This window comes from Rhea pennata, unplaced genomic scaffold, assembly GCF_028389875.1.
Source record: "Rhea pennata isolate bPtePen1 unplaced genomic scaffold, bPtePen1.pri scaffold_44, whole genome shotgun sequence".
NCBI lineage: Eukaryota > Metazoa > Chordata > Aves > Rheiformes > Rheidae > Rhea > Rhea pennata.
Window position 1 is genome coordinate 1,526,204 of NW_026907683.1, and position 9,958 is coordinate 1,536,161.

A 9,958-nucleotide genomic window follows, 5' to 3' on the forward strand; every position below is an offset into this window, starting at 1 on the left:
ATTTGGAGACTACTTTCCCTCCTTTCCTTGGGAAAAACTGTCCAAACAGTAGAAGTTAGTTCTATTGCCAATGTGTCACTGTTGCAGGAAGGATGCAGCTCTTTGCCCAGAAAAGAAATTATTTCAGGCATGCACTCACCTCATCAGGCTCCATGGGAACGATGGTGCACAATGCGAAAATGAAAGGGTGCACATACTTCATATACATGTAATAGGTAGCAGCCACATCAGACACTGAATAGGTGGCCAGAGTCTGTTGAGGAGAAAGACAAATCAGTCACATTTAATACAGCAGTTAACACGTACAACGGGAAACAAGGAAAGGCTGAAATCAGCAGGAAGATGCAAAAGGTATATTTCTGCATACAAACATCCTAGCATGTAAAGAGTTATCAGTTGGCTTAAGACGACATTCTGTTTTAACCCGAATTACATAAGCCAGCTCCGAATTAGCAGAAATGGGGAAGATGAGCTCACTGCCACATATCTGCACAGATGCCACTCCTGGGAGGTCAGGAGGCCACTTTTGGCCTACAGAGATCTCCAGGGCTTCGGCAGAAACCTCATTGCTAGTGTCCAGGAGACATCTTAAAGTGCTGCTCCATTGCAATGCCATGAGTACTACCATTTTGCAGGAGTGTAAATAACACAAATATACAGTGCAATGCCAATGCCAGAAACACATCAAAGAAATTCTATTCTTCCCTAAGCTTAAGTTCTTTCAGGTGTCTGAAATTCAGCAAGATAAACTGACAACTTCTCAAAGACACTGCATTAACTTAAAGGATTTCACAAAGCTCTAACTCAAAGGTTCACTAATATTGCAGATGCCCAGAGACACAGCACAGGGTGGGAATACCTGAGGCTCCTCTGTAGCCATCCGGCACATCTCTTCAGCATCCAGCTCCACTGCATCATAATCCAGTTTTGCTTTTGCTGCTGCTTTCAGGTTGTGACTTCCCACTGGCAGGTAACTCTCTCTCTCTTCACCCACCTAGACAGAATAACGAAAATGCCAGTCTACGAAGAGACAGCCCTGCACTTCAGAAAGGGCTGCTATGTACAAAAAGATCTGGATTACTCTAACAGGGAAAGGTGAGAGCAGAACATCCAAGTGTAGTGGAATAAGCTGCACAGCTTTAGACAGTCTGCATATCTACCCATGCTCTTAAATCCTGACTCGTACAAATTCTGCTATTCAAATCATTTCTATTGCTCAGATTTTATTCAACCCTCAAACTTCAGAGACTTCAGAGATAAACATTTAAACACAGGAGGAGCTATCAGCAGGACTGCAAAGTGAGGCAGTGGTTTTCCAGAGTCTGGACACTGGTCCAATGTGAAAAAACATTCAAGTCACAACTGCCAAGACAGACAGCCCTCTCCTGCACACACACACGCATATGCACCCTTTCTTTTCCTCTCTGTGCGAGGCAGGCTGTTGGGTTAGAATATGGTCCTGTGCCCACTACAACAGTTTGGTCTTATCCTGTCCTTTTACCTGCTATCCAGGACAGTTCTCAAACCACTAATGACAGCCACCAGCAGACTGTATAAACAGAGGTAGTCGTTCAGGCTAGTGTGGGTGAGACGTAACTTCTGTAGCTAATGGCACACAACAGAGTACCGAGTAGAAGCAGCACAACCAAAGATGAGGTTGCCCTTTCCTAATAAGATGAAACACATGATAGCAGTGCACAGAGACGGAAAAGGGACAGTATTCAAATACATCAACTGTAGGCATTTTATACAAATTTAACAGATAAAGATGCAGCTATACGGTACAGAGGCAGCACTCGGTACCTCAGACAATCCATGTGGATGCACTGCGGTGCTTTGTACTCTCCCTGGTTGTCCTTCAGAAATCTAATCTCCTGATACATATTAATTCCATGAGCTGCTGCTCTTGCTTCCACAAAAGGCCTGAGGAGAAAGACAATGCAGAAGAGAAGAAACAAAGCAGTCCCTTTCCTCTACCCCCCTTTCCTCTACCCCATCCCTACCCCAAGGGTTTCAGAATTGCTTTCTTGTAAGCTACTTAATGAGGAATTTTTCTTGTGAAGTCTCCTTTGCTCCAGACCTTACCCATGAGAGCTGGCCATAGTGGAAACTCCCTGTAGGGCAGAGCTACTGCATGAAGGAAGCTGCTTGCTTACATCCTATACCAGGAGGCAGAACATTATGATCGAGTTTCCCTTGCTCCCCGAAGGCTTGGCTGCTCTGGTCTCCCTATTATTCTGTAGTTCTCTTTTGACACTTTGCCTGTTCTCCAGTTACTGAGGTCATCAGTATACAAACATTGCCAAATCAACAACGATTTAGAAGTAGCTCAGCAATCCCAGGACCAACCGATGGGACTCTATAGAAGTTCATATTTCAAAGCCAATAAACACAGCTCTGCTCAGGATAAAAAAAGGAAAAAAAAAGTTGTGAATTCCACCTCCCCCTCTTCGACAGTCCTCTGCAGGCTGGGGATCCAAGACTCAGCCCAGCACTCTGGATAAAGAGCACATAATCAGGATGTAAACAGCTTCCCAAACTGGTTGGATAGTCTGCGTAGATAAGAATGCATGTGGCCGCTATGTGACCCCCCAGACAAAGGACATACAGGCTGGTATCCAATCTCACCCCATGGCCTAGGCAACATTTCCTTTCAGAAACCAGGTCAGTTTTCATTCCCGATCTTACCAGTCAAAGAAGTCTCCATCGTATGCGACAATGATAGTAGGTTTGGTCTCCTGGACATGTTCAAACCGCCTCTGCATTAAATGAGCCTAGTATGCAATAGAGGATTAAAAAAAAATCCAAAACAAAAAACATCTCCCCCACAAACACAAACACTCAGCAAATTCACCTCCTGCAGGCAGGCACTGGATATAATACAATTGATGCAGTCCTTCCCCTCTGCTCTTGACCTAGCTAGAGCCCGATCTGCCTCATCATCACACCACAAAATGAAAGCATCACCAGCACTGCGACTGTCCGCTGTGCTCCCCAAAGATACAGTCTATTGCATGATAAGCTCTCTTTGGCCTACAAGAGACCAAGCCAGATAAAAAGCAGCTTTATTTCCCAAGTAGAACCTACTTACCTCATCTGGTTCATTAGACACAGAATGGACCCTCACACTCCGGCTTGGGAGTAAATTCAAAGCCCTCGATATCCTCAGAGACAATCTCCTTGTTTGTGATCAGATAGCCCTAGAAAGTTGACAAAGGAAGAGTTACTGAGGACTCAGATCCCTGCTACACCAGGGACACGTTCCTGAACAACCAGAACACACTGCCTAAAGGATGAAATAGTCTTCCATCGATGCGATAATCCTTGCACAGCTTGATAGGTAGAGCTTTTGTCAAGTGGGAACGACTCTTTGGAGGTCCCCTTCTGAACAATTGCTTACAATCAACTAAGGATGCCAAAAGGAAGAGAACTTAAGGACTACACTCTCCGAATTACTACTGCCCCTCAAAGGGGCACCAGTAGCCTTAGCTGGGTTCTCCAACATACAAAACGAGGAAATCCTTATGCATCATTCAGACTAGACTTCAATTTTATTTCCACAGCCATTACATATAGACCAAGCAACTAGCAACAAAGCAAGCCAGGGACGAGACGGCCAAAGGTGACATGCTCGTTCGCTGTCTAGTATTTTGCTCCCAAGCATGAAGAAAAGAACTGTTGTTCCATTACCTGCCCATCAATCCTGTAGGAGATCATCATGATCCAGTCTGTCTCTGCATCAGGAAACTTCAAAGGGAGTTTGGTAGTTTCAATGTCAAAGGCGAGAACAACCAGATCCTGAATATGACCAAACACATTAAACTCAAATCAGCTTTAGACTATGATTTAACGAGCAGTTCTCATTAGATTACCAACTAATTTACGTAAGTAGGTTTATGCACATCTCAGACCCAGCAAGCTTGACTGTAGGAGACAATGTAGCAACAGTGGTACCCACTGATAACCAAACAGCAAAATTCATTAACAAGAGAGAACGGAATAACAAAAGCTTCTCTTTAATGGAACAACCCCCTTCAAGAAAGAGAGTCATCAGGATTGACAGCACGTGAGGAAATGTTGCACAGGTAAAAACCACTTATTACCTCTATGCCTTTATAATAAAGGTTTCTTACGGCATTGGATTTATAAAGCATAACAACGAGTTTAAGAATAGTTGGGCACCCCAGGAATCACCTGGAACAAAAAATGTACACCTCTCAGCTGGGCAGGGAGTGCTCACTTCACTAGATTCCTCTGCCTTTGAAATGGTTCAACTGAAATCAGACATCAGGTGTAGGAAACCAAAGAGAAGATTGGAATTCTCATTTGTACTTTTTAGTCTGTGTGACTAGGGGAATCCTAATAAGCCCATGGGACAACCGTCCTAAGGAGACCTCTTTCCTTGACAGCATAGACGTATAGACATCGCTCGCCTGGTCTCGCTCTCTGTTTTTCCTCACAGCCGGAGAGATCTCTTTCCGCACCTTCACCAAGTCCTCCACCACGTGGAAGGATAACTTAATGTAGTTCCGCTTAAGACCCACCAAGTGATTTGGCTACAAAGCAACAAGACAATGCCAGCTAAGGGTGGAAGAGTAATGAGGGAAAGGAGAAGACTGCTAACAGTAACAAAGCGTTGGGAAGGCAAATTGTACTGACACACATGGAAGAACTGGCCAAAGAAGAGGTAGTAATTGGATGGAAAGACTAGGAGCGAGAAGAGATGCTAGCAAGCACGTAAGCCAGCGAAGAACGTATGAGCTATGCCAGTTCACACCAAGGGCCATCTTGTCTTGTTGTCTGTTTCCAAGCGCAATCACCAGTACACACCCAAGAAAGAGTAAATGTATAGTACTTCCCTCTGCCACAACACTCTTAATCTCCAACCATTTCTAGCTCAGGAAGTTTCTTGAGCATCCTGTGAAAAAAGACTATGTGCCGGAGCAGAACATATATTTTATTTACTATTACTATAATAAGCAATTACTATCAATAAGCAATAATTAGCCTATTCATGATATGCAATGCAAACAGTGCTTGAAGATTAAAGGTAAGCATACTGCTTCCCTTTACTGCTTAGCCCCTTTCTACTCCACTTGAGCTCGAAAGAAAGAAAGAAAGAAAGAAAGAAAGAAAGAAGGAAAGAAAGATTAGGGTTATTCAATAGTACAGCAGGCAGAGGAATACTGACCAGATCCAAATCTTCTTTGGGGACAGTTCCCAGCTTTGAAATGTTCCCTTGAAACTTCTTGGAGAGGAAGGATGACACTTCTCGTTCACAGCCCTGCAAAGAAACTGGAGAACGAGCAACAAAGCCAGACACTTTTCCAGAGGAGAAGACAAGCTCGCAAGAGGTTCTGGCACTAGCATCCTCAATTGTGAGGGGAGGACACGAGGTTCTCCTGAAATCCTGGCCATCTGGAAATCTGTTCCTTCACACTGGGGCTCTCTTTGATCGTCAATTCACAGCACTGTCAGAACAAACCCAGTTTTGCAGCCCAAGGAGGATCAAGACGAGATGAGAGGGGAAATTTACCCCTGTTTGGGCTTAGAAGAAGTGAAATAGGCTCCAGAGATCAATTTTAGGACAAAAAAAGAACAGGAAAAATATGACAGGTTCTTGAAGGGATAATTCATCACATAACAAACCAACCTCCCTCTAAGAAACCTTAGTGGAGCCACCATACTGATACAGCTGCTTCCCATCTCAGGTCTTCTCTAACAGCTCTGACAAAACCACCAACAGAAGCACTGTAGCTGGATTTTTCTCCTACCAACCCAAGATGGCCGGTCACAAGGCCTCTCAGCTTACTGGGGGACCCTTCAAGTCAAACCTGTCCTTGTCTCTGGGACCTCGGCCACTAGTTTACTGTTATGACACACGACCCCCCCGCCCCCTCCCACCCCAGTCCTACCGGGTGCCTGTCGGTGACACCTCCCCCTCTTGTTGGTGACATTCGCCCCCCGTCCTACAAGGTGCATGTCGGTGACCCCCTCCATCGTTGTCCCCCCTAGTCCTACTGGGTGCCTGTCGGTGACACCCCCACCGGTGACATCCCCCCCCAGCCCTGTCTTATTGGGTGCATGTTGATGAGCCAGCCCATGCGCTCGCCAGGCTCCATGGGCCGCTCAAAGCCGAACAGCGCATCCAGCCGCTCCATGCGCTGCGAGCGCTCCAGGCACTTGAGGGCGGACAGCGAGGAGCCATCGTCCCTGCAGGCGCCCAGTCCCCGCCGCGAGCCGTGACCCACCCCCCCCCACACACACACAAACACACACCTCCCGCTGCCGCCCGGCCCCGGTGCTCACCGCCCGCCGCCGACGCCGACGCCCCGCAGCACCATCCCGCCGCGGCCGGAGCAGCCCCGCGCGCTGCCCCCACCTCCCGCGAGCGGGAAGCCTGCCAGCCCCGCCTCCCCAGGGAGAGCACCAATCAGAGAGCGGCACCGCAGCCAATGGTCGCTCTCTTCCCTGCCTTTTGCCCCGCAGCACCGCGGCTGCGCTGGCCACGCCCCTCGCGGCACCTCCACGGGCAGGCTGTGCCCCCGCCCTGGCTGCCGGTGCCGCGCATCCGCCTGCGCGGCGGTGCCCGGCCCGGCCCGGCCCAGTCTGGCCCGGCGCGGCCCGTTGTGGGGCGGCAGCGCTGCACGGGAAGCGGTTGCTGCTCCCGAAGCGGCGCCGTCGCGGGGGCAGTTGCAGACCGGCGCCGCCATCTTGGCCGCCTCTTCAGGTAGCCCTCCGGCTGCGAGGGAGCTGGGAGCCGGCTGCGCCCCCGAGGAGCCCTGGCCGGCCTTGAGGCGCGTGCCGGGCTCCTTGGGCCGTGCGAGTCTTCCTGCCTGGAGGCCGGACGGGCTGCGGGGAGCCGTCGGGGGCCGAGGCGCAGCGTGCGAGCTCCGTCCTTGCTGCGCTTTGGCGGGGCGGGCTGAAGCCCTGGCGGGCTGCGCAGAGCAGACCTGGCATGGGCTCGGCGAGCCTGGCCCGCCCCGTCTCGCTGAGGTGCCGCCCGGCCGTTCAGGGCGCGGGAGGGAGCTGGCCGCTGAAGCTGGCTGGCTTGCAGTGAAACAGCAAGCAGCACTGCGGTCAGTCTGTGGAGTCACTGCCTGAGAGAAGAAAAGAGGGGCAGGTGCTCTGCAGGGACCCTAAAAAAAATCTCTCAGACATCGGAAAACTGCGCTGTGGAGGTAGTCCACAGGAAGCGCTTTCTGCACGGCTGTACGAACCATACGTTTGGGGTTTTAAGCATATGCAATGTGAAAATTGGGAGGCTCCTGGGAAGTTTCTTTCTGGGCCCCAGCCAGCTGCGAGCCGGCACTGCCAGCTTGAGCAGCCCGGATTGCGTTGTCCTTCCGTGGTGCTCGGGCGGTGTTGGGAGCACGTAGGAAGCACGGCTGCCTTTTGCCCAGGCTGTGCTCTGTCAGCGGCCCCTTGGGCACAGCCCCCGCTACTAAAGCAAGCCTCTTCTGTGTTGGCCGTTGCTAAGGCTCTTGTAAATAAACTAGGAGGAGCACACTGTTTTTTTGAATTTCCTTGTTTGTATTCCGATGAACTTCTTGAACTGGATCCTTTTCTAATTACCCAATACTAGTATTATTTTAATAAGAGTGTAAATTACCAGAAGTTGGTTTTTTTTCCAGATATGAATGTCATCATTATAAGATAGATGGGATGTACAGGGTTTGTGCTTCCTCATCATAGTTAAATAAGCAAATATTAAAATAAAGAAAAATGTGGGGAGAAAACAGGTCGTTAACATAAATCTGATTTTAACCAAAACTGTGACCATTGAGTTGCTGAGGACTTCTCAGTGGGGGATGTTTTGGAAGGAAGGGCACTTTCTTTCTCTCTCCCCAAACTGTACTGCCAGCCATCTGTTGATAATTATTGTCCAGTCTCTGCTGAGAACTTGCGATAGTTAATATTTCCTCACCGCTTGAACAAATAAGCGATAATCACTGCAAGGTACTTGACCACAGGAGTAGAAAGATGAATAGCATGAAAGAGTCAGTGTATACCTTGGTTTGTGAAAACAACTCAGTTTTCTATTAGTGATTATGACAAATTCAAATTCTTGAGGACTTGGAGAATGAGTACATCGAGTTACATAGTATCTCTGGAAAACATAAGTTAAAAGATCAAAATTATCAAAAATCTTAAAAATTCTCCATTCCTGTTTGTTTTGTATTATTTTTAATTTACATTATCCTTTCTCAGAGGAAATATTGAATGTTTATAGCTAAGCTGGGGATAGCTCACTTCATTGCAATGTTTATTCTCTTAACCTGTCAAATCTTTATAGTTTTATTGAGCCCTGTTTAACAGGAGAGCAGAAATCATTAACTCTGGTTTAAAAATGGCCTCTGAAACTGTCCAAAATCATTGTTGTGATTTTGTTTTTCTTTTTTCAGTTATGTTAATAATACATACTAATAGGCTATGCCTTTAGTTCAAAGACCTGTAGGTTTACAAATAACAGCTCTTTCAACTTTGTAATACTCTTGATGTGATAGCTTCTAAGAGTGGTCTGGCAATTTTTTTTTTTTTTTTTTTTTTTTTTTTTGAGGCTTCACAGTTGGACTTTTTCTATCTCTACAGTGACAATTCCTGTGAACCTCATTGCTCAGTTTTTTTCCCAACACGTAAAACTTAAGATTTTTAAAACTTATTTCTGGAACCACAGAAAACTTAAGATCTTAGCTCTTTGAAAACCCAATCCCTTTCAAAATGCCACAGAGTACGTTTTGCTGATAGCAAGAAAAATGTGTGTTGCTATTGAAATGGCTTTGGGTAATTTGATCAAAATGTCATCAGGCCTGATCCATTTGGGTGTATATTTTATGCTTATTTTTTGCTTATTAATTTTCCTTTTCTTCATAGGATTCAGTAGGTACAAGTCCTTGACCTCTTCCAGCACCTTTTCCAGAGGAAATGAACTGGGCAGCGCTGGTGTGCCCCAGTGAGCGTGAGAAGCATCCCAGGGCTGGCCGGGAGGCAGGCCTTGCTCCCATGCGCAGGGAACAGCCGATCGCCACCTTTGGGGTCAGGAAGGAATTTTCCCCCAGCACAGATTGGCAGCAGTGCCTGGGGGTTTTTCGCCTTCCTCTGCAGCACTGAGCACGGCCCACTCCCAGGGCTCCTCGGAGCCCTTGCAGGCCACTGATTGCCTGCTCTTGCAGCACCAAGACACCAGCTGTGCCCTGCAGCTCTCTTGCTCTCTGCCCTGGGGCAAGCTCAGGCACTTCCATGCATTACATATGCTTGGGCTGTTCTGCCTTGTGCAAAACAATGTACGTTTGCAAAGGCTCCGGGCTTGATGCTGCATTAGGAAGCAGCTGCCGCTTGTCAGCTCTCTCTGCATGTAATAAAAGTGCAATGCTTGTAACCTCTGCTGGCTCTGCTGTGTGTGTCGTGTGAGTCGTGGCTGTGGCCTGAGAGCTTTGTCGTGCAGCTGTGCTGTCAGGAAGCACAGGTACCCTGCTGCCTGCAGGGTCTATTGTGGGGCTTGCAGGGCTTGAAGGGTTGCTCTGCACCACAGGGAGTTTAGCCCAACTCCGCCCCAGTTGCATAACTGGGCTATGACGCTGCGCACATGTACAAATTTATTTTGGGGGCCACATTGAATCTGGGGTTCGCTATTTCATTACTCTTCAACTTCAGACCTTCTTGCTGACTGTTTCTCATGGTTATTCTCTGGCTGGAAGCCTCCGAATCTCTATGTAACCAACCGCTGTTCTTTCTCACAGATTTCCAGGACCTTGTTAGTTACTTATTTGTATTCTGCTTAACACAGAGGTGTTGTGCCAAAATGTGGGTTCTGTTACCCAGTGTGCAGGCAACCAATAGACACACAGGGTCGAGATGTTTATTTCATTTCTGCACGGAGATGGGTGCTAGGTGGTAAATCCACAAAGCTAGCACACCTTCTCCCCCTCTCATCCTTGATTTATACACACTTTTCAGG

General features: G+C 47.8%; 1 pseudogene; it reads right to left on the reverse strand.

The window, feature by feature from the left end:
* Positions 1-6,713, reverse strand: part of LOC134154805 (DNA polymerase epsilon catalytic subunit A-like) — a 28,106-nt pseudogene extending 21,393 nt beyond the window's left edge.
* Between the last annotated feature and the right edge of the window lie 3,245 nt (positions 6,714-9,958).